This window comes from Pseudophryne corroboree, chromosome 6 (genome assembly GCF_028390025.1).
Source record: "Pseudophryne corroboree isolate aPseCor3 chromosome 6, aPseCor3.hap2, whole genome shotgun sequence".
NCBI classification, from domain to species: Eukaryota; Metazoa; Chordata; class Amphibia; order Anura; family Myobatrachidae; genus Pseudophryne; species Pseudophryne corroboree.
Genome location: NC_086449.1, coordinates 205,700,603 through 205,726,447, shown reverse-complemented (window position 1 = coordinate 205,726,447; position 25,845 = coordinate 205,700,603). Strand labels below are relative to the sequence as shown.

Below are 25,845 nucleotides of genomic sequence, written 5' to 3'. Positions count from 1 at the left end.
TCCTTTATCTGGTTAGAAAGACCTCTTCGGTACTGGTGTCTCAGGGCTGGGTCATTCCACTGGGTATCATGGGCCAACCTCCGAAACTCCGTACAGTAAACCTCAACTGGCCTTCGCCCTTGCTTAAGGATCGAAATCTGAGCGTCGGCTGAGACCGTCTTGTCAGGGTCATCATACAACATGCCCAGTGCCGTAAAAAAAGCATCAACACTTTTAAGCGACGGACAGTCAGGCTGCAACCCATATGCCCAGACCTGTGGGTCTCCTTGTAGCAAGGAAATCATTATGCCCACCCGCTGAATCTCCGACCCAGAAGACTGAGGCCTAAGCCGGAAGTATAGCTTGCAGCTCTCCTTGAAACAAAAGAACTGCGAGCGATCTCCAGAAAAACGATCCGGGAGATTTACTTTCGGCTCCTTAACCCCTGAAGGTGCTGCTGCTGCGGGAGCTCCGCCAGCGGCCTGGGAGGTGTGCATTTTAATGGACAAATCATTAAATTGTCGAGTCAGGACCTGCACCTGATCGACCACCTGTTGCAACGTATTTTGAGGGGTATGCTCCGTATTCCCACAAAATTTCAACAGGAGTATTAGGCTGCTGAATATGTTATGCACACCAGTGCCTGCAGGAATGTACTGGTGTTTGAACTGTTATGCACACCAGTGCCTGCAGGAATGTACTGGTGTCTGAACGGATAGGTATGCAAAACAAATGAACTCACAGACAGACTGGGGAATATGACATTACGTACACAGAAGGTGATAGGGTAACAAAATACACACAAAGTGAACAGAGAAGCCCAGAGGCTAAGGAACTGGGTGTCTCCTTAGTATTAGTAATGCTCAGATGGGAAAAGCAAGATGTTGTGTTTTAATACGTAGAGAACCCGAAATGCTGTTGCTAAGGGCAACAGCAAAACCCTAAAGGGTTACCAACGGGTGTGGCAGTAAACTCCTTGGTCAGAGATGGAATGATAGACACAAGGAGAGTCTCCACAATCCTAATTCTCACTTGCAGTGCACAGGTTCAGCTTACTGCCACTAAACTGACACCTGACACCTTGCACAGTGAGACAGGATTTAGGCAGGCAAGTCTTAGAATACAGCCGCAAACTTGCTAAGTTCACAGAGTAGTAAAAGAACCCCAGCAAGCTAAACGACTGACTCCAGTCTTACTGCTAGGTCTGGATTGGCAGAGTGTAGTACCAAATCCCCAGGCCTATTTGCAGTAAGCAACAACAAATACAAAGCTACACAGTACTGGCTAACTTTCAGGAACTGACTAACCAACAAAGATTCAGCAGCATCTGCTTAACCTGAGAAGAGGCCTTATAAAGCAGGTGCTGTCCACGCCCCACTCAGACCTCACAGACTGTGAGCACAAAAACCAGCACCGGATCCCCTGCCGTGCACAGAGCCTGTAACCACTGCACAGCAAAAGACCCGAACCGGAGTATCAGCTGCGCTCAGGTTACTCCGCTAGCACTTGTCTCCCGGTTGCCATGACGACGTGGCAGCACAGGGCAGGAGACCCTAACACCTGCTGGTGAGACAATTGTCATGTCAAGCAGAACGTGACCCGTCAACAGCTCCTCCTTCATTTTCTACCGCCACTGGAGCTGCCAGGAAAAGGATAACATTTCCAAAACCACCCGCTGGCGGTGATGCAGGGCAGTCAGGAGAAGTGCTGACATCTGGTCCGGACTGAAGGACCTGCCAACGATTACTGACACGTCGTCTACTGTCACTGCATATGATTCTGTCACCATTGAAAGAATGGTGGAGGATTACATGAGTGACAGCATCACTGTAGGCATGTCAAACAGTCCGTATGTATACTGGCAGGAAAAAGAGGCAATTTGGAGGCCCTTGCACAAACTGGCTTTATTTTACCTAAGTTGCCCCCCCCCCCCCTCCAGTGTGTACTCCGAAAGAGTGTTTAGTGCAGCCGGTCACCTTGTCAGCGATCGGCGTAGGAGGTTACTTCCAGAAAATGTGGAGAAGATGATGGTCATTAAAATGAATTATAAATTCCTCCGTGGATACATTTACCAGCAATTGCCTCCAGAAAGTACACAGGGACCTGTGATGGTGGATTCCAGTGGGGACGAATTAATACTCTGTGAGGAGGAGGATGTACACAGTGAAAAGGGTGAGGAATTGGATGATGAGGATGAGGTGGACATCTTTCCTCTGTAGAGCCAGTTTGTGCAAGGAGAGATTGATTGCTACTTTTTTGGTGGGGGCCTAAACCAACGAGTCATTGCAGCCACAGTCGTGTGGCAGACCCTGTCGCTGAAATGATTGGTTTGTTAAAGTGTGCATGTCCTGTTTATACAATATAAGGGTGGGTGGGAGGGCCCAAGGACAATTCCATCTTGCACCTCTTTTTTTATTTATCTTTGCATCATGTGCTGTTTGGGGACTATTTTTTAAGTGCCATCCTGTCTGACACTGCAGTGCCACTCCTAGATGGGCCAGGTGTTTGTGCCACCCACTTGGGTCGCTTAGCTTAGTCATCCAGCGACCTCGGTGCAAATTTTAGGACTAAAAATAATATTGTGAGGTGTTCAGAATAGACTGGAAATGAGTGGAAATTATGGTTATTGAGGTTAATAATAAGAATTTACTTACCGATAATTCTATTTCTCGGAGTCCGTAGTGGATGCTGGGGTTCCTGAAAGGACCATGGGGGAATAGCGGCTCCGCAGGAGACAGGGCACAAAAGTTAAGCTTTAGGATCAGGTGGTGTGCACTGGCTCCTCCCCCTATGACCCTCCTCCAAGCCTCAGTTAGGATACTGTGCCCGGACGAGCGTACATAATAAGGAAGGATTTTGAATCCCGGGTAAGACTCATACCAGCCACACCAATCACACTGTACAACCTGTGATCTGAACCCAGTTAACAGTATGAGAACAGAGGAGCCTCTGAAAGATGGCTCACTACAACAATAACCCGATTTAGTTAACAATAACTATGTACAAGTATTGCAGATAATCCGCACTTGGGATGGGCGCCCAGCATCCACTACGGACTCCGAGAAATAGAATTATCGGTAAGTAAATTCTTATTTTCTCTATCGTCCTAGTGGATGCTGGGGTTCCTGAAAGGACCATGGGGATTATACCAAAGCTCCCAAACGGGCGGGAGAGTGCGGATGACTCTGCAGCACCGAATGAGAGAACTCCAGGTCCTCCTTAGCCAGGGTATCAAATTTGTAGGATTTTACAAACGTGTTCTCCCCCGACCACGTAGCCGCTCGGCAAAGTTGTAAAGCCGAGACCCCTCGGGCAGCTGCCCAAGATGAGCCCCCCTTCCTTGTGGAATGGGCATTTACATATTTTTGGCTGTGGCAAGCCTGCCACAGAATGTGCAAGCTGAATTGTACTACAAATCCAACGAGCAATAGTCTGCTTAGAAGCAGGGGCACCCAGCTTGTTGGGTGCATACAGGATAAAACAGCAAGTCAGATTTCCTGACTCCAGCCGACCTGGAAAACTATATTTTCAGGGCCCTGACAACATCCAGCAACTTGGAGTCCTCCAAGTCCCTAGTAGCCGCAGGTACCACAATAAGCTGGTTCAGGTAAAACGCTGACACCACCTTAGGGATAAACTGGGGACGAGTCCGCAGCTTTGCTCTGTCCGAATGGACAATCAGATATGGCTTTGTGAGACAAAGCCGCCAATTTTGACACTCGCCTGGCCGAGGCCAGGACCAACCGCATGTTCACTTTCCATGTGAGATATATCAAATCCACAGATTTGAGTGGTTTAAACCAATGTGATTTTTGGAATCCCCAAAACTACGTTGAGATCCCCCAGTGCCACTGGAGACATCAAAAGGGGTTGTATATGCAGTACTCCCTTGACAAACTTCTGGACTTCAGGAACTGAAGCCAATTCTTTCTGGAAGAAAATCGACAGGCCGAAATTTGAACCTTAATGGACCCCAATTTGAGGCCCATAGACACTCCTGTTTGCAGGAAATATAGGAATTAACCTAGTTGAAATTCTTCCGTGGAGCCTTCCTGGCCTCACACCATGGAACATATTTTCACCTAAACTGTGATAATGTTGTGCGGTCACCTCCTTCCTGGCTCTGACCAGGGTAGGGATGACCTCTTCCGGAATGCCTTTTCCCTTAGGATCCGGCGTTCACCCGCCCCTGCGTCAACGCAGCTGCGGTAAGTCTTGGAACAGACATGATTCTTGCTGAATCAAGACCCTTCTTATCTCTTGAAGTTCCGGTTACCAAGTCCTTCTTGGCCAAACCGGAGCCACGAGTATAATTCTTACTCCTCTCCTTCCTATAATTCTCAATACCCTGGGTATGAGAGGCAGAGGAGGGAACACATACCCGACTGGTACACCCACGGTGTTACCAGAGCGACCCAGCTATTGCCTGAGGGTCTCTTGACCTGGCGCTTCAGGTGGGACGCCATCTTATGACCACCTTTGGTCTTTCCCACGGTTTACAATCATGTGGAAACTTCCAGATGAAGTTCCCACTTTTCCGAGTGGAATTCATTCCTGCTGAGGAAATTCAGTTTTCCACTCCCGGAATGAACACTGCTGACAGTGTTATCACATGATTTTTTGCTCAGCGAAAAGTTCTTGCTGTCATTGCCCTCCTGCTTCTTGTGCCGCCCCGTCTGTTTACGTGGGCGACTGCCATGATGATGTCCGACCAGATCAGCACCGACTGACTTTGAAGCAGAGGTCTTCCTAGGCTCAGAGCATTGGAAATTGCTCTTAGCTCCAGTATATTCATGTGGAGAAAAGTCTCCAGACTTGACCACATTCCTTGGAAATTTCTTCCCTGTGTGACTGCTTCCCAGCCTCTCAGGCTGGCATCCGTGGTCACCAGAACACAGTCCTGAATGCTGAATGTGCTGTCCTCTAGAAGATGAGCACTCTGCAGCCCCCACAGAAGAGACACCCTTGTCCTTGGAGACAGGATTATCTGCTGATGCATCTGAAGATGCGATCCGGACCATTCGTCCAGCAAATCCCCCTGAAATTTTTTTGCGTGAGATCTGCCGAATGGAATTGCTTCGTAAGAAGCCACCATTTTTCCCAGGACTCCTGTGCATTGATGCACTGATACTTGGCCTGGTTTTAGGAGGTTTCTGACTAGTTCGGATAGCTCCCTGGCTTTCTCCTCCAGGAGAAACACCTTTTTCTGGACTATGCCCAGAATCATTCCTAGGAACAGCCGACGTATCGTCGGAAAAACGCTGCGATTTTTGGAATATTTAGAATCCACTCGTGCTGTCATAGAACTACTTTAGATAGTGCTATTCCGACCTCCAACTGTTCTCTGGACCTTTCCCTTTTCAGGATATCGTCCAAGTAAGGGATAATTAAGATGCCCTTTTCTTTGAAGAGAATCATCTTTTCGGCCATTACCTTGGTAAAGGCCCGGGGTGCCGTGGATAATTCAACGGCAGCGTCAGAAACTGATATTGACAGTTCTGTACCACGAACCATAAGTACCCTTGTTGAGAAGGGCAAATTTGGACATGGAGGTAATCCTTGATGTCCAGGGACACCATATAGTCCCCTTTTTTCCGGTTCGCTATCACTGTTCTGAGTGACTCCATCTTGATTTGAACCTTTGTATGTAAGTGTTCAAAAATTTCAGATTTAGAATATGTCTCACCAAGCCGTCTGGCTTCAGTACCACAATATAGTGTGGAAGACTAATACCCTTTTCCTTGATTGTAGGAGGGGTACTTTGATTATCACCTGCTGGAAATACAGCTTGTGAATTTTTTTTTCCCAATACTGCCTCCCTGTCGGAGGGTGCCTTTGGTAAAGCAGACTTCAGGAACCTGCGAGGAAAAGATGTCTCGAATCTCCAAACTGTACCCCTGGGATAATACTTTGTACGATCTAGGGGTCAACTTGCGAGTGATCCCACTGCACGCTGAGACTCTTGAGACGACCCCCCACCTCACCTGAGTCAGCTTGCACGGCCCCAGCGTCCTGCTGAGGACTTGGCAGACTCGGTGGAGGGCTTCTGTTCCTGGAAAGGGGCTGCCTTCTGCAGTCTACTTCCCTTTCCTATATGCCTGGGCAGATATGACTGGCCTTTTGCCCGCATGCCCTTATGGGAACGGAAGGATTGAGGCTGAAAAGACAGTGTCTTTTTCTGCTGAGATGTGACTTGGGGTAAAAAGGTTGGATTTCCCAGCTGTTGCCGTGGCCCCCAGGTCCGATGGACCGACCCCAAGTACCTACTCTCCTTTATACGACCATACTTTCATGTGCCGTATGGGATCTGCATCACCTGACCACTGTCGTGTCCATAACATCTTCTGGCAGATATGGACAACGCACTTATCTTGATGCCAGAGTGCAAATATCCCTCTGTGCATCTCGCATATATATATATATATATATAGACTGCATCCTATTAAATGCTCTATATCACTAAAATATTTTCAGTCGGGGAATCCGACCAAGCCAACCCAGCACTGCATTTCCAGGCTGAGGCGATCGCTGGTCGCAGTATAACCACCGTATGTGTGTATATACTTTTTAGGATATTACTCCAGCTTCATATCAGCTGGCTCCTTGAGGGCGGCCGTATCTGGAGACGGTAACGCCACATGATAAGCGTGTGAGCGCCTTATCCACCCTAAGGGGTGTTTCCCAACGCGCCCTAACTTCTGGCGGGAAAAGGTATAACGCCAATATTTGCTATAGGGGTAAACCCACGCCTCATCACACACTTCATTTTATTTTATCTGATTCAGGAAAAACTACGGTAGTTTTTTCACTCCCACATAATACCCATCTTTGTGGTACTTGTAGTATCAGAAATATGTAACACCTCCTTCATTGCCCTAAACGTGTGGCCCTAATGAGGAATACGTTTGTTTATTCACCGTCGACACTGGATTCAGTGTCCGTGTCTGTGTCTGTGTCGACCGACTAAGGTAAACGGGCGTTTTAAACCCCTGACGGTGTTTTTGAGACGTCTGGACCGGTACTAATTGTTTGTCGGCCGTCTCATGTCGTCAACCGACCTTGCAGCGTGTTGACATTATCACGTAATTCCCTAAATAAGCCATCCATTCCGGTGTCGACTCCCTAGAGAGTGACATCACCATTACAGGCAATTGCTCCGCCTCCTCACCAACATCGTCCTCATACATGTCGACACACACGTACCGACACACAGCACACACACAGGGAATGCTCTGATAGAGGACAGGACCCACTAGCCCTTTGGAGAGACAGAGGGAGAGTTTGCCAGCACACACCAAAAACGCTATAATTATATAGGGACAACCTTATATAAGTGTTTTCCCTTATAGCATCTTTATATATATGTCTATCGCCAAATTAGTGCCCCCCCTCTCTGTTTTAACCCTGTTTCTGTAGTGCAGTGCAGGGGAGAGCCTGGGAGCCTTCCCTCCAGCCTTTCTGTGAGGGAAAATGGCGCTGTGTGCTGAGGAGATAGGCCCCGCCCCCTTTTCGGCGGGCTCGTCTCCCGCTCTTCAACGGATTCTGGCAGGGGTTAAATATCTCCATATAGCCCCCGGAGGCTATATGTGAGGTATTTTTTGCCAAATAACAGGTTTCCATTGCTGCCCAGGGCGCCCCTCCCCAGCGCCCTGCACCCTCAGTGACTGCCGTGTGAAGTGTGCTGAGAGCAATGGCGCACAGCTGCAGTGCTGTGCGCTACCTTAAGAAGACTGAAGAGTCTTCTGCCGCCGATTTCTGGACCTCTTCTCTTTTCGGCATCTGCAAGGGGGCCGGCGGCGCGGCTCCGGTGACCCATCCAGGCTGTACCTGTGATCGTCCCTCTGGAGCTAATGTCCAGTAGCCTAAGAAGCCAATCCATCCTGCACGCAGGTGAGTTCACTTCTTCTCCCCTAAGTCCCTCGATGCAGTGATCCTGTTGCCAGCAGGACTCACTGTAAAATAAAAAACCTAAAACTAAACTTTTCTAAGCAGCTCTTTAGGAGAGCCACCTAGATTGCACCCTTCTCGGCCGGGCACAAAAACCTAACTGAGGCTTGGAGGAGGGTCATAGGGGGAGGAGCCAGTGCACACCACCTGATCCTAAAGCTTAACTTTTGTGCCCTGTCTCCTGCGGAGCCGCTATTCCCCCATGGTCCTTTCAGGAACCCCAGCATCCACTAGGACGATAGAGAAAATACTATAGGATCAAAATTACCCCCATATTCTATGATTTAAGCTGTTTTTGAGTTTGTTTTTTTAAAAACACCCGAATCCAAAACGCATCCGAATCCGACAAAAATCCGAAAGGGTGGTTTTGCCAAAACACGTCCGAATCCAAAACTCGACCGTGGAACCGAATCCAAAACACAAAACACGGAAAATGCACGTTGCACATCTCTACTAATTAGCAGAATTTGCAATCCTTACTGAATTAGGCCCAAAGTTCATGTCAGAGAGGCTCCGCCATTTCCATACCTCACAACATTACCCTCTCCAGGAGGGAAAAAATGTTCTGCTTCTGGATTTTTCTTCTAATTTATGATTGTCTGCACCTGTTTTGAACAGGTCAATGGGTTAAAGGTGTTTCAGGACAGGTGATAGCAATCATATATTAAGAGGGAAGTCCAGGAGCAGAGCGTTCTGTCCCTCCTGGAGAGGGACATGTTGGGAGGCATTTCAAGTAATTTTTTCTCCCGTTGCTAAGGGGAGGACAGAGATAAAGTGGAGAGAAATAAAGCACTAACCAATCTGTTTCTAACTCATTTTACAGGCTGTTTTTGAAAAAAGTGGATTGGTTAGTGCTTTCTCTCTCCATGTTTTGTTACATACCCCCAGTGCCGGATTAAGGAGGGAGCCCAGGGGGTAAGTAACCCTGGGCCCCCCCTACTTAAAGGCCCCCCCCCCCCCCATCCGGAGTTGTTGTACGGGGGTCATTTTGTCCGTTTCCAGGCTGTACCAGCAGCAGCACCTCTCCTAGCAGCAGCAGAAGCTTCCGGGAGAACTGATGCTGCTGGCGACAGACAAAATCATCCCCGACTCCTGCAAACTGTGTCTGACACTGACTCTGCACTGTGTTACGCAGCAGCAGTGGCGGCACCACTTGCTCTTCTCCTCCGTCATCGCCATTGACTAGTAAATGCCGACGGCGCTGTGCAGCTGACCCTGGGGGAAGAAGGTGACGAGCGGGAGACTGGAGTCGGAATTTTAATCTGCTCTGCTATAGGGGTAGAAAATCATTAAATAGAATTTAAAAGGTGGCGCTGAGAGGTTAATTAGATATATAAAGGTTGGGGGGTGGAATAAATAGTTAAGGGGTAGGGGGGATCATTAAACGGCTAAGGGTTAGGGGTGAGGAGGTATGAAATATTTAAGGAAGAGTGAGGGGGGGGGGTCATTAAATATGTAAGGGGCAGGAGATCATTAAATATATTATACAGTATAAGGGGTACATATATGGATAGATAGGACCTGCACTGGGGGAGACAGCCAACACAACCAGGGGTGCAGTTCTGACGTGAGGGAGAGAGCCCCCCTGTCAGTGCCCGGGGCCCTCTGAAGGCTTAATCCAGCCCTGCATTCCCCCCTTCTCTCCCCAAGATGTTGTGAAAATCCCCTTTTCATCTGTCTCCAACAGGGACATGTGGTGATGTAGATGGCTCTGGAGGCACTGGCTACTATCAGGATTAGACTTACACACACGATATAAGCCTAAAGGCCCATACACATTTGCCGATAAAATGAGCGATGCCGCTCATTTTCCCCCTTCCTAGGCAAGTGTGTATGCCGCCAGCGATGGCCGATGCGCGACCCTGCGGGTCGGCAACGATCTTCGCTGTCGGCAATGCATGCAAGCTCGATCTGGACTGTCGTCCAGGAGATGCATGCACGGCCGGCAGCTGAGTGATGTCACTGAGCGGTCATATCGCTCAGTGTGTACGGACGGCCTCCGACCGTCCGGCTGAGGGTTCATGTGGGCATTATACACAGGTGCAGCAGTATAAATTCCTGGAAATTTGGTGAGTTTTGATAAGAGATGGGCGGAAAAGATAAGCAGGTGAGGCACTGCCTGGCCTGTCAGAGACTTTTGACTCAGTTTTTACTATAAAAATGATTAGAATAATATATTAGTTTGACAGAAAAGGCTCTGCCTCACCGCACGTCACTGGTCTCCAATGCCATAAGGTGGTATCACAGATTTGTCAGATGTATGAATAGGGTGTGTTGTAGTCTCCCCAGTTTTGTGCAATTTTACTTCCCCATACAGAAGTACCATATGGGGAAGTGTTCCGCCAGTAAGCCGCAGCATTATATATAATCATATAATTTCAGGATGCATCCCCGTTTATATTGCTCTGACCATACAGTGTACAACGGCCATCCAATAGGCATGTAATATATTTTATGCTGTATAGAACAGAATTTGGGAAGAATGTGGAGGGATAGTAGGAGGTGTGTGGACTCGCCTCTATAGCGAAGTTTCCTGCAAACAGGTTAGGGTGATCTCTGAGTGATCTTGGATTAGATGTATTTTTTTTCTATTACGTCCTAGGGGATACTGGGAATCCACTTAGTAACATGGGGTATAGACAGGTCCACTTGGAGCCATGGACACTATAGGAGTTTAACGTGTGCTGGATCCTCCCTCTGTGCCCCTCCTACTAGACTCAGTTTAGAAAATGTGCTTGAAGGAGTCGGTCACATTTCTGGAAGCTCCTGAAGAGTTTTCTGCATTTATTTTTATGTTTGCTATTTTCAGGTAGGATTGGATGGCACCAGCCTGCCTGCTTCGTGGGACTTAGGGGGGGCAGTCCAACCCCACTAAGGGTTAATGGTCCCGTTCCCCGCTGACAGGACACTAGTTCCTGAGGAACTATTCGCAAGTCCCACCACGGCGAGCATACATTCCCGCAGCACGCCGCCACCCCTAACAGAGCCAGAAGAAAGAAGAGTGTTGAGTACTAAGCCGGCATCATGGTTAGCGGGTCGCCGGCCATTATGGCGGCATAAGGGTACGGAGATGCACGGCTTCTACAGGCTTAAAAGGGGGCTTACTCCATTTTATGCACACAGACACATAATGCCAGTATAAAGAAGAGTGGGAAGACTGCGCGCCACTGAAGGGGCGGGGCTTCACTATGAGCGGATCCAGCAGCTCACAAGCGCCATTTTACCCTACTGTAGCTACACAGACGCTGACTACAGGGACGCGCAACTCCTCCGGAGAGGTTCCAGATTACCTCAGCGGTACCAGAGGGTCATAGCAGGGGGGAGCGTTATACTAGTGTACTAAGCCCTAATCTAGATACTTAGTATGCGACCCGGCTAAGCTTGGCATTAGCAATAAGGGCGCCATGTGCTGGTTCTGTCCTCTCTCTGTGTCTCTTGAAAAGGGCTCTTTGTGGGTTAATTGTGCTTTTATGCAAAGGAAGGTAATAGGTAATACCCAAGGGTATTCGGGCGCTATGAGGCGAGGTGCTCAGCTAAGCGGCAGCCAATATTAAGAGGGAAGTCACTCCCAATATATTTACACTGGTAGAAGAAAAGGAGGAGGCTGCGCTACAAGAGGAAAAGAACAATAGTCCACTAAGTGTGTACAGTTTTATGACTATTTATTAAAAACACTAACTCATTAAAAAACAGCAATATTCTGTACAGTTATATTGTGCCATGTGCATACATGAAAAAAATATAGAGTTTACCCGGAGTATTGGTTCAGGACATGTGTTACATAAACTCTGTAGGATCCGTTCCAGATATTGCCCTTAAGTAATATATGTCCAGTTATAATCCACTATGGAGAGTCCCCTTCAGATGGTGTATAGAGAGTCCTTTACAGATTCCATATGCCGCCAGAGGATTGAAGATTGAGTGGAATGTCCCGTAAACAGTGGGTACATCATGCAATGCGGTGATTGGATGGTGCCTCTCTAGGACTCCACTGGATAGCTGGAGAGTGGTGAGGGCTGGTTCGGATCCAATTGAAGAAAGTCCTGCTCCAAGGGGTAAAAATCCTGCTCCCTTGGAGCAGGACTTTCTTCAATTGGATCCGAACCAGCCCTCACCACTCTCCAGCTATCCAGAGGAGTCCTAGAGAGGCACCATCCAATCACCGCATTGCATGAGGTACCCACTGTTTACGGGACATTCCACTCAATCTTCAATCCTCTAGCGGCATATGGAATCTGTAAAGGACTCTCTATACACCATCTGAAAGGGACTCTCCATAGTGGATTATAACTGGACATATATTACTTATGGGCAATATCTGGAACGGATCCTACAGAGTTTATGTAACACATGTCCTGAACCAATACTCCGGGTAAACTCTATATTTTTTTCATGTATGCACATGGCACAATATAACTGTACAGAATATTGCTGTTTTTTAATGAGTTAGTGTTTTTAATAAATAGTCATAAAACTGTACACACTTAGTGGACTATTGTTCTTTTCCTCTTGTAGCGCAGCCTCCTCCTTTTCTTCTAATTGTGCTTTTAACCTTTTCCTGTGTGTGTGTGCTGTCACTGCTGCAGTATGTCAGGCAAAGAGTGTGTTTCATGTAAGGCACAGTGTTCCTCTTCTCCAGGGGGTTCACTAGTGTGTACTCAGTGAAGTATCCCTTCTCGGGCTAGTGGGGCAGAGCCAGCATGGCTGGACTCCATTAAGGGGATGATTTCCACCATCTCTACTAAATTATCTCGTAATGAGAAAGAGACGCAATACTTAATACAGTATATGGCTGAGATTATGCAAAAGAACTCAGTACTCAGACCGGCGTCTCGGGTCCTCTACCATTTGTCCGCAAAAACGTACTTTGGCCCATATCCTGCATTCTGACTCTGATAATGAAGGGTCAGAAATGGAGGAAGGTGAGGTGGACATAGAGGTAGGGGATGGTACTCTGTCGTAGGGTGTAGAGGCTCTCATAGAGTCTATCAAAGAACTCCTAAATATCCCTGATAAGGTGACAGATGAGTGTGAGGATTCTTACTTTAATATAAAGAAAAAATCCTCAGACACTTTATCCGTATCAAAGGAACTAAATACCCTGTTTGAAGAATGGTGGGTTAATCCAGATAAGAAATGTCAAATTCCTAGGTGGTTATTATCATCTTTTCCTTCTGAGGATAGGAAAAAATGGGAAAATCCACCGATAGTCGATACATCAGTCTCCAGGCTCTCACGTAAAATAGTATTACCTGTTCCTGGTGCAGCCTCCCTAAAGAATACAGCTGATCGTAAGATTGAGACTACACTCAAATCTTTGTATATAGCTGCAGGGGTGGGCCAGAGACCCACTATAGCATGTGGGTGGATTACTCGAGCAATTTCTAAATGGTCTGGTAATTTAATTGAGGGGTTAGACACCTTACCTCAAGAAGAAATTGTGGTACTCCTGCAACACATACAAGACTCTGCAAACTTTATGGTGGAAGCCATTAAAGAGATAGGTTTGCTTAATGCACGCACTACAGCTATGGCAGTGTCAGCATGCAGGGGATTATGGCTACGTCAGTGGACTGCTGGCGCGGACTCCAAAAAAGAGGTGGAAGGCCTGCCTTTCACAGGTGAGGCCTTATTTGGCGATGATCTCGACAAGTGGATCTCACAAGCTACTGCGGGTAAGTCCACTTATCTACCTTCTGTAGCTCTGCCAGCCAGGAAGGCCTACTCAGGACCCAATTTACAGTCCTTTCGGACTGACAAGTTTAGAGGCAAGCTTCTTCTACCGCCGCCAGAGGTGCTATAGATAAACCATGCAAACCAGGAACAGAGCTCTGCCTCCTCAAAACTTTCCACATGACGGTGGACCGCGAGGCCTGGGAGACAGGCAGGTGGGAGGCCGGCTACAATTCTCCAGTCAGACCTGGACAAGATCTTGCCAGGATTCCCGACTATGATCCAAGCCAGGAAGGGGGTAACGTCAAAACATTACCATCGTATCTGGAAGAAATATGTCTCTTGGTGTGAGCGCAGACAATATTCTACGGTGGACTTTCAACTGGGACGTTTCCTGCTTTTTCTGCAGTCGGGAGTTGACGTGGGCCTACGCCTAGGCTCCATAAAAGTTCAGATTTCGGCCTTCTCTATTTTCTTTCAGAAACAATTGGCTTCTCTCCCTGAGGTTCAGACGTTCTTGAAAGGTGTTCTTCACATCCAACCTCCCTTTGTGCCTCCAATGGCACCTTGGTATCTAAATTTGATTCTGACTTTCCTCCAGTCGGACTGGTTTGAACTGTTACAGGAGGCAGATGTAAAGTATCTTACGCGGAAGACCGTCACGCTATTGGCCTTGGCTTCAGCAAGGCGCGTGTCGGAGCTGGGGGCATTGTCTCACAAGAGCCCCTACTTAATTTTCCATGAGGACAGGGCTGAACTCAGGACTCATCAGCAATTCCTTCCTAAGGTGGTGTTGGTATTTCACATCAACCAGCCAGTTGTGGTCCCGGTTGTTACTTACACCTCTGCTACTTCAAAGTCCTTGCACATTGTAAGGGCTTTAAAGGTATATGTAAAGCGAACTGCTCGTCACAGAAAATTGAACTCGCTGTTCGTTTTATATGATGCCAACAAGATTGGGTGTCCTGCTTCAAAGCAATCAATTGCTCGCTGGATCAGGCTCACTATCCATTCCACGGCAGGTTTACCGATTCCAAAATCGGTACAGGCCCACTCTAAGTCGGTGGGTTCCTCTTGTGGGGCTGCCCGGGGTGTTTCGGCATTACAGCTTTGCCGAGCAGCTACTTGGCCTAGTTCTAACACGTTTGCCAAGTTTTACAAGTTCGATCCCTTGGCCTCTGAGGGCCTTCAGTTTGGTCAATCTGTTCTGCAGGAACCTCAGCACTCTCTTACCCGGTTTGGGAGCTTTGGTATTTCCCCATGGTACTAAATGGATTCCCAATATCCCCTAAGACGTAAGAGAAAATAGGATTTTAATTACCTACCGGTAAATCCTTTTCTCGTATTCCATAGGGGATACTGGGCGCCCGCCCGGTGCTTCGTTCTTTCTGCAAGGTTTTGTTTAACTACTGGTGTTTGGTTCAGCTGTTGCTGTTCTGGTTTTCAAGTTTTGTTAGCATGTCTTTCCTCTTGTTCTGGTTGTGCTGATTTGAAATCTCTTGAAATCTCACCACTTTCCTTATCTATATCCTTCTCTCAAAGTATGTACGTCTCCTCAGGCACAGTTTCCTAGACTGAGTCTGGTAGGAGGGGCACATAGGGAGGAGCCAGCACATGTTAAACTTCTATAGTGCCCATGGCTCCAAGTGGACCCGTTTATACCCCATGGTACTAAATGAATTCCCAGTATCCCCTACGGACTACGAGAAAAGGATTTATCGGTAAGTAATTAAAATCCTATTTTCTATCCTCTGCCATTTTGGACTCCCTGTAAGCACATTTATCATTAACTATATGTGACATATTCGCCAAAAACAACCATTTTTGGGCGGTAACCGCTAATATTTAGTATCACACGTATGTAAGATGGAGGTACAGCAGCAGGTATCGGAGACTTACCAAGCTCTAGAATTAGAAGCATTTTGGAGACTGGCCCCTGTTGTAGCCTATGGGCTACAGATCTCAAAAATCACTAAGAGAGGGTTCCTCTGGGTCCCTCCCCAGCAATGTCCACCACACATGTGTGGTCAGAGAACCATGCAGTCCCGGTATATGGAAGTGAAGACATAGCAGGGACGGGTTCCTTTTGGAGCTCCTGTCCCTGCATGTGCTGCATCATACCTTTGGGCAGTGTAATCGCATCCTGCAATGTGATTTTGGATGCTAATATCGCACCCAGAACTTGAATGCAATTATTGATAAACAGGCCGCTTTGTCTTCTGACAGCCATAGAGTTTGCTCCTATGTGAGGGGTAAGCGTTATTAAAATACAGCAAATTACAACAATTCAGTGCTAAATTATATGCTAATTATTGCAGTTCAAAAATTAATACAATAAATCAAGCCCTTATTAAAAGTAAAAGTGGAGTTTATATGTACAGCTAGATTTATCAGAAGTCTTTACATTGTTTCAGTTTTCTATATGCTTCCGATCAACTTTTTATGTAATGTAGTATTGTGTCCCCACTCAGGGAACAACATGTACTTCTAGGGGTGTATTCAATGCTTTTTGGATCCTTTCCAACGGATGCAGTATTCAATATTCAATGAGCGGATTTGGCAGCTCCCGACAATGCCAATCCGACTTTTTTTTAAGTCGTATTGACATTGTCGGAAACGGGACTAAAATCTGTCGGATTTGGCCACAATTCCGACAAAACACGTGGCTATTCCGTCAAGTTGGAATTGCCGACTTGTCGTAAAAACGGCAGGCATATTGAATAGGTCAGAACAGTTTCTGACCTAAAAAAGTCGGAAACTGCAGTCTTCAAACAAGATGGCAGTTCTGACTGCAATTGAATACACCCCTTAGTATGTAAATATAGATAGTATGCTGAATGTCACACCATCATTCAAAAGCTTACAGATTCCTTAGTCCTCCACCTAAAAAGATGCCAGCCTGCTAGCCTCACCCTGTATAGGTGAAGGCAGATCACAGGCACAAGAGGAAAAACAGACCAGTAGTGCAGAGATCCTTAGATAACGTGACAATTTCATGACATACAGTGTACTCACATGTTAAAAATATATACAAGGCTATACTGTGGTAAGACCGTAATACTTCTCTCACCAGTTGCCAAAGATGGAAAAAGGCCAGGACTTCCATTCAGGAAGACAGGAACCACAACGGTGTAAACCCATCATACTGTACGCCCATCATACGCAGTCTAAGTTTCATATTGCAAATATCACTCACTCTTCACTCTTGCCTCCAGCTGTATCTCCGTTATTTCTTCCTGGATGTCCCAGCGCTTTCTTGAACTTAACATGTCTAAAACTGAGCTGATTATCTTCCCACCCTCCCACATAACCTCATTATCTATTGATGGCACAACTATCGTCTCTAGCCCCCATGTGCGCTGTCTTGGAGTTATCCTTGACTCCTACCTCTCCTTTACACCACACATTCAGTACCTTTCACAGTCTTGCCGTTTCCATCAAAAAAATATTTCCAGGATCAAACCTGGAAACTTTCTTACCCTGGGTGCTACTAAGACCATCATCCACTCACTGGTCGTCTCCAGATTGGACTACTGTAACTTCCTCCTATCTGACCTTCCTGACTACCACCTCTCTCCACTCCAATCTGTCCTCAATGCTGCTGCCCTGCTCATCTTCCTCTCCAAACGTACTACGTCTGCCTCCCCTTCAGAATCCAATCTAAGATTCTTACACTCACAAAGCCCTCACACACTCCTCTCCCATTTACATCTCTGACCTTATCTCCCTTCACACTCCCAATTTCCCTCTGTGCTCCACAAATGTATGCCGCCTATCCTGCCTTTTGATTACCTCCTCCCACCTACAAGATTTTGCACATGCTGCTCCCTATTTATGGAATTCTCTACCTCTCCCCATCATACTCTCCAGTCAGTGGCATATCTATAATGGGTGCAGTGTGTGCAGTGCACATATGGGGGTATATTTACAAAGATTTGTGTTTTTGCCGTTTTGAAGGGTGTTTGAACTCGAATGGTATCGGGTGCATTTTACTGCAACTTTTTGAATCCTGATACAATCATTCACTAAGCTGCCGACTTCCCAATTCGTATTTTCCGATGTCGATGTGATTCGTAATGTTAGGCAGTGTTTTACGGGAGTGATGGGTAAAACACTGCCTGACAAAACACAAGTAATCCCGGCCGGATCTGTGAGATCCGTGCAGGGCTTCATTGTGTACCTTAAAAAGGTGTTTAAAGTCGTTAAAAATCAGAAAAAAATTGCGTGGGGTCCCCCCTCCTAAGCAAAACCAGCCTCGGGCTCTTTGAGCCAGTCCTGGTTCGCAAAATATGGGGGGGAAAATGACATGGGTTCCCCCGTATTTTTTAAACCAGCACCGGGCTCCACTAGCCAGGTACATAATGCCAGAGCCGGGGGACACTTTTATAGTGGTCCCTGGCATTACATACCCAACTAGTCACCCTTGGCCGGGGTACCCTGGAGGAGTGGGAACCCCTTAAATCAAAGGGTCCCCCCCTCCAGCCACCCAAGGGCCAGGGGTGAAGCCCGAGGCTGTCCCCCCCATCCAAGGGCGGTGGATGGGGGGCTGATAGCCTTTTGAAAAAATGTGAATATTGTTTTTAGTAGCAGTACTACAAGTCCCAGCAAGCCTCCCCCGCAAGCTCGTACTTGGAGAACCACAAGTACCAGCATGCGGTGGAAAACCGGGCCCGCTGGTACCCATAGTACTACTACTAAAAAAATACCCCCCAAAAAACAGGACACACACACCGTGAAAGTATAATTTTAATACATACATGCACACCTCCAAACATACATACTTACCTATGTTCACACGAGGCTCTGTCCTCTTGTCCCTGTAGAATCCTTGGGGTACCTGTGAAAAAAATTATACTCACATAATCCAGTGTAGAATCTGACCTTTGTATAACCCACGTACTTGGCAAAATAATGAAACGGAAACCCGACCACCCACTGAAAGGGGCCCCATGTTTACACATGGGACCCCTTTCCCCGACTGCCAGGACCCCCCCTGACTCCTGTCAAAGAGGGTCCCTTCAGCCAATCAGGGAGCGCCACGTCGTGGCACTCTCCTGATTGGCTGTGTGTTCCTGTAGTGTCTGTGAGGCAGCACACGGCAGAGATACAATGTAGCGCCTATGCGCTCCATTGTATCCAATGGTGGGAACTTTGCTGTCAGCGGTGAGGTTACTCTCGGTCAACCGCTGACCGCAAAGTTCCCACCATTGGATACAATGGAGCGCATAGGCGCTACATTGTATCTCTGCCGTGTGCAGCCTGACAGACACTACAGGAGCACACAGCCAATCAGGAGAGTGCCACGATGTGGCGCTCCCTGATTGGCTGAAGGGACCCTCTTTGACAGGAGTCAGGGGGGGTCCTGGTAGTCGGGGAAAGGGGTCCCATGTGTAAACATGGGACCCCTTTCAGTGCGTGGTCGGGTTTCCGTTTTATTATTTTGCCAAGTACGTGGATTATACAAAGGTCTGATTCTACACTGGATTATGTGAGTATAATTTTTTTCACAGGTACCCCAAGGATTCTACAGGGACAAGAGGACAGAGCCTCGTGTGAACATAGGTAAGTATGTATGTTTGGAGGTGTGCATGTATGTAATAAAATTATACTTTCACGGTGTGTGTGTCCTGTTTTTTTGGGGGGTATTTTTTTAGTAGTAGTACTACGGGTACCAGCGGGCCCGGTTTTCCACCGCATGCTGGTACTTGTGGTTCTCCAAGTACCAGCTTGCGGGGGAGGCTTGCTGGGACTTGTAGTACTGCTACTAAAACCTATATTCACATTTTTTCAAAAGGCTATCAGCACCCCATCCGCCGCCCTTGGATGGGGGGACAGCCTCGGGCTTCACCCATGGCCCTTGGGTGGCTGGAGGGGGGGATCCCTTGATTTAAGGGGTTCCCACTCCTCCAGGGTACCCCGGCCAGGGGTGACTAGTTGGGTATGTAATGCCAGGGCCGCAGGGACCACTATAAAAGTGTCCCCTGGCTCTGGCATTATGTACCTGGCTAGTGGAGCCCGGTGCTGGTTTAAAAAATACGGGGGACCCCTACGCTTTTTGTCCCCCGTATTTTTGGAACCAGGACCAGGCGCAAAGCCCAGTGCTGGTTTATGAAATATGGGGGAACCCATGTCATTTTTCCCCCCATATTTTGTGAGCCAGGACCGGCTCAAAGAGCCCGAGGCTGGTTTTGCTTAGGGGGGGGGACCCCACGCATTTTTATTTTTAACAGTTATTTTTATTACGAAAGGTGCACAATGATGCCCTGCACGGATCTCACAGATCCGGCCGAGATTCATTGTGTTAATGTCGGCAGTGTTTTACTATTCACTCCCGTTAAACACTGCCAAAAAATACGAATGACATCGACATCGGAAAATACGAAAATGCAGAATACAACAGCTTAGTAAATGAGTCGTAATAAATTCAAAAAGTTGCAAAATTACACTTTTTATGTCATTCGTATTTGAACTTTAACCTCATTTGGAAAAATACGAATTTTAGGCCCTCATTCCGAGTTGATCGCTCGCAAGGCGATTTTAGCAGAGTTACACACGCTAAGCCGCCGCCTACTGGGAGTGAATCTTAGCTTCTTAAAATTGCGAACGATGTATTCGCAATATTGCGATTACAAACTACTTAGCAGTTTCAGAGTAGCTTCAGACTTACTCGGCATCTGCGATCAGTTCAGTGCTTGTCGTTCCTGGTTTGACGTCACAAACACACCCAGCGTTCGCCCAGACACTCCCCCGTTTCTCCAGCCACTCCTGCGTTTTTTCCGGAAACGGTAGCGTTTTCATCCACACGCCCATAAAACGCCGTGTTTCCGCCCAGTAACACCCATTTCCTGTCAATCACATTACGTTCGCCGGAGCGAAGTAAAAGCCGTGAGTAAAAAAACTATCTTCATAGCAAAATTACTTGGCGCAGTCGCAGTGCGAACATTGCGCATGCGTACTAAGCAGAAAAACGCTGCGATGCCTTGAAATTTACCGAGCGAACAACTCGGAATGAGGGCCTTAGTAAATATACCCCATGGTGTTTTTCTTCATCATGGCAGTAGATGGCAGTGCAATCCATAATTTATGACTGATACGTAGGTAATATCAGATGGGAAGAGAGAAAAGGAGAGACAACAGTGGTGTATTAATAAAATACAACCTTTATTATCTTTGTTAGTAGTCTATGCTATAGGGGCATATTTAATAAAAGATGAGGCCAGCTCCCGATAATAAAAATTCCTTATTGCAGCAATTCCCAGCAATAAGGACTCATAATTTGCCTAAATGTACTATTACTGAGTCGCCAGGACAGTGGCCACGATAGGAAATGATCCATACGATCAGTGCAAGAAAAGTGACTAGTTGGCATATATGCAAGTGGGCAGCAGAGGGTAGGGATCCCTCTCCCAAAAGTCAGCAGTGTGTAGCATATAGGCTACAACAGGCCGCAGAGCCAAACAATGCAAAGCATAGAGAGGGTCATTCAGACCAGGCTGTATTAGCAGCCCGCATCGCAGTTTGCTGCCACAGCGGCTGCGTGGACACACATTGCGGTCGCATTCCTGATGAATGCGACCGCAATGTGATTGACAGGGAAAATGGATACAGGTCGCTGGTGTTTTTGGGGCGGCTGAGTGACATCATATGCAGCCACTCCAATAAAAAAAATGGCCATTGACCGCCTGACAGCACAGCCAGGCTCCGCTGCCAGGGGTCAACCTTAGTTCCGATGCATCCGCAATTAAATTGCGGATGCATCGGGAGGTGGCCTCACACATGCTGGGTGGTCTTGCCCTGTGCTGGGCAGCCTCCAGCATGTACAGAGATGAACGCAGATCACTGCAAGTGCATACACTGCCAGAATAACCCCCAGAATTATATGTCAGAAACAGAGATCTCTGCTGCGGTCCCTCCAAGATACATTGGGGTGATACTTAATATTTGCAGGATATCCCACAAATATTATTTGATACAGGCCCCAGAGGGGGGAGTTCAATTGTCAGCAGAAAATTCAGGGTTTTCCCCACAGACTTAAGGTTTTGCTATTCAATCAGAGGACTGAAAATGGGAAAATTACTGTGTCTTTTTTCTCACACCCCCAGAACAAGCCTGATTTTTCCTAAGTGTCCCTGCCCGCACCCTTCCCATAATTACCACTCAGTATCCCTGCCTGCACCCTTCCCATAATTCCCTCTCAATGTCCCTGCCCGCACCCTCCTCTTAATTCCATCTCAGTGTCCCTGCCTGCATCCAGGGCCGTTTCTAGCCAATTTGGCTCCCAGTGCGAGATTTAAAAATGCGCCCCCCCCCCCCCCCCATAGATATAAAGAGGAAAAGTATGCGCACGCGCTCCCGGCAAGGGGGCGTGACCTTGTTAAAATGGGCGTGGCTTTGTTAAGATGGGTGTGGCCTCATCTGATCTCATCATCACGGCCACCACACGATAAAAAAAAAGTCCTCATTTTACACATTACAGCAGGCACGCGACCCCATTTTACACAGCACGGCAGGCAAGTGTCCCCATTTTACACAGCACGGTAGGCAAGTGTCCCCATTTTACACATTCCGGCAGGCAAGTGTCCCCATTTTACACATTGCGGCAGGCACGTGCCCCCATTTTACACATTGCGGCAGGAAAGTGTCCCCATTTTACACATTGCGGCAGGCACGTGCCTCCATTTTACACAGTACGGCAGGCAAGTGACCCCATTTTACACATTGCGGCAGGAAAGTGTCCCCATATTACACAATGCGGCAGGCACGTGCCCCCATTTTACACAGCATGGCAGGCAAGTGTCCCCATTTTACACATTGCGGCAGGCACGTGCCCCCATTTTAAACATTCTGGCAGGCAAGTGTCCCCATTTTACACATTCCGGCAGACAGGTGTCCCCATTTTACACATTCCGGCAGACAAGTGTCCCTATTTTACACATTCCGGCAGACAAGTGTCCCCATTTTACACAGTACGGCAGGTGGTGGTGGGGGGGAGGGAGAGAGAGAGAGGGAGAGGGGCTGACTTACATTTGAAGCGGTTCTTCCCGCTCTTCAGCCGCCTCTCCCTCGTCTGCGCAGCGCTGGCCGTCTTGGCTCCCCCTTCTCCCTCCTCCCAAGTGCCCAGCTTGGCGGGCCGGGTTTCGCGGAATGACGCGATTGCGTCGTGACGTCACAACGCATACGTGTCATTCCGCGAAATCCCGCCCCCCGAGCTGGGCACTCGGGAGGAGAGGGGAGTTTGAAAGTGCTCAGGAAGTGCCGCGGCGGGCGCCCCGTGCGGTTGCACGGCTCGCCCGCCGCAAGAAACTGCACTGCCTGCATCCTCCCTGTAATTCTCCCTCAGTGTTCCTGACCTCAGCCTTCCTGTGACTCCCCCCTCAGTGTCCCTGCCCGCACACTCCTGTAATTGCCCCTCAGTGTCCTTGACCTCAGCCTCCCTGTAGCCCCTCCCTCTCATTTTCCATACCCGAACCCTCCCTGTAATTCTCCCTCAGCCTCCCTGTGACTCCCCCATCAGTGTCCCTGCCCACACCCTCCTGTAATTCCACCTCAGTGTCTCTGCCCGTACCCTCCCCGTAATTTCCCCTCAGTGTCCCTGCCCACACCCTCCCTGTAATTGCCCCTCAGTCAGGGCCGGTGCTAGGGTGTTCGGCGCCCCCCTGCAAACTATAAATTTGCGCCCTCCCATATTCGCGACGGGAAAAGGGGTGTGGGCTCACAAGTAAGGGGCATGGCCACACAATAGTACCCCCATTTAAAATTACGCCACAATGTAGCACAATCTTATTCCTCTTATACATAATGCCCCACCCGTAGTAGTAGCGTCATATGTAATGCACCCCAGTAGTAGTAGCATCCTTATACATAATGCCCCCCAGTAGTAGTAGTATCCTTATACATAATGCCCCCCCAGTAGTAGTAGCATCCTTATATGTAGTGCGCCCCCAGTAGTAGACGCGTCCTTATACGTAGTGCACCCCCAGTAGTAGAAGCGTCCTTATACGTAAATCCCCCCTAGTAGTAGTATCGTCGTTATACGTAATGCCCCCCCCAAGTAGTAGTAGCGTCATTACGCGTAATGCCCCCCCTGTAGTAGAAGCGTCCTTATACGTAATTCCCCCCTAGTAGTAGTATCGTCCTTATACGTAATGGCCCCCCCCCAGTAGTAGCGTTGTTTCACAAAATGCCCCCCCAGTAGTAGTGGCGTCCTTACATGTAATACCCCCCCCCCAGTAATAGCGTCATTATACATAATGCCCCCCCAGTACTACCATCCATAAAGTGCGCGTACACAGACATACCTCTCACACACACACACACACAATTCACACACATACACACCCACCATATACACACACACACCGTATGCACACACACACACCCACCATATACACACACACACCATATATACAAACACACACTTCTCTCTCACCCTCTACTTACCTAAGCCAGTCTCCCTCGGTACAGCAGCCTGGTCCGTGTAGCTCCGCCCCTTCTGGACCGTTTAGCTCCGCCCCTTCCGTCCCGTTTAGCTCCGCCCCCTTCCGTCCGTACACAGCCGCTGTCACACAGGTGAGGGGAGGGGGGAGGCTTTTCACGCTGCAGGCTCCGCTGCCAGTGACTGTCACAGTCATACAGTGACAGACACAGCAGCAGCAGGGGGGCCAGGACGGCGCAGCAGGGAAGGGATGCAGAGCATGGGGAGCGCCTATCCGTCCCAGCGCCTCCCTGCATTGCATCCCTTCGCTGAGCGGGTAGCGCCGGGCCTGCCCTCAGTGTCCCTGCCCACACCCTCCCTGTAATTGCCCCTCAGTGTCCCTGACCTCAGCCTCCCTGTAAGCCCTCCACCTCATTCTCCCTACCCGCACCCTCCCTGTAATTCTCCCTCCGTATCCCTGACCTCATCCTATCTGTACCTCCCCCCTCTGTGTCCCTGGGTGGGGGAGGTGGAGGGCACCAGTTCCTTACTTTGCCAGGGGCGCTCAGACCCCTAGATACACCCCTGGCACTGCAGGAGGGGCAGATATAACATGTGCAGAGAGAGTTAGATTTGCGTGGGTTATTTTGTTTCTGTGCAGGCTAAATACTGGCTGCTTTATTTTTACACTGCAATTTAGATTTCAGTTTGAACACACCCCATCCAAATCTAACTCTCTCTGCACATGTTATATCTGACCCCCTGCAGTGCACATGGGGGGTCATTCCGAGTTGATCGCTCGCTAGCAACTTTTTGCAGCGCTGCGATCAGGTTAATTCTCGCCAAAACTGCACATGCGCATGAAAGCATTGCGCAGGCGCGTCGTACAGGTACAAAGAGGATCAGTGCTGGGCGATGGATTTAACGAAGAATCCATTCACACAGCCGATTGCAAGGGTGATTAATAGAAAGAGGGCGTTTGTGGGTGTCAACTGACCGTTTTCAGGGAGTGTTTGGAAAAACACAGGCGTGTCCAAGCATTTGCAGGACGGGTGTCTGACGTCAATTCCGAGACCAAAAAGCCTGAAGTGATCGCAGCGGCTGAGTAAGTCCCGAGCTACTCAGAAACTGCAACAAAAAATTTTGTGCCGTCGGCTGCAAAAGCGTTTGCAAAGCGAATATACACTCCCCCATAGGTGGCGACTATCTGATCGCAGCGCTGCAAAAAGTTGCTAGTGAGTGATCAACTCAGAATGACCCCCATGGTTTTGCCCAACTGCTAACAAATTTGCTGCTGCGATCAACTCTGAATTAGGCCCATAGGGGCAGATGTATTAACCTGGAAAAGGCATAAGGAAGTGATAAACCAGTGATAAATGCAAGGTAATAAACGCACCAGCCAATCAGCTCCTAACTGTTTATTTACATATTGGAGCTGACTGGCTGGTGCGTTTATCACCATGCATTTATCGCTTGTTTATCACTTCCTTATGCCTTCTCCAGGTTAATACATCTGCCCCAGTGTCTCTAAACTCCAAGATTGTAGATAATCTGTGACATCAAATAAATTGGTCACGTCCTTGATTGATGAGGTTGTTACCTGTCTGAGAACAAAGCTAATGTATCCAGATAATAACACCTGAAATGCTAGTATATTCAGCTGGGTAAAATCAGAGGATATTGCTAGTTTCTATGATATTGATGTCTGTATGTCATTTGCAAAGTCAAACAAGTGTGATTAGGCTATATTGAATATAAATATGGACAATTCCAAAGTAACGGATGTAACTCTAATGGGCCCTACACATATAAAGATCTGCCGCCGAGCTGCC

The 25,845-nt window shown here is 48.1% G+C and overlaps 1 protein-coding gene and 1 long non-coding RNA gene across 3 annotated transcripts in view; one reads left to right on the top strand and one right to left on the bottom strand.

Moving 5' to 3' along the window:
• LINS1 (lines homolog 1) overlaps positions 1–24,134 on the bottom strand; it is a 134,283-nt gene extending 110,149 nt beyond the window's left edge. The window contains exon 1 of the mRNA XM_063925670.1: positions 24,040–24,134. The gene's annotated coding sequence lies outside the window, so the exon portion shown is untranslated. The remainder of the gene's footprint in view (positions 1–24,039) is intronic.
• Positions 24,128–25,845, top strand: part of LOC134931868 (uncharacterized) — a 27,929-nt gene continuing 26,211 nt past the window's right edge. For both annotated transcript variants that reach the window (XR_010179187.1, XR_010179186.1), the window contains exon 1: positions 24,128–24,168. This is a non-coding gene — a long non-coding RNA (uncharacterized LOC134931868). The remainder of the gene's footprint in view (positions 24,169–25,845) is intronic.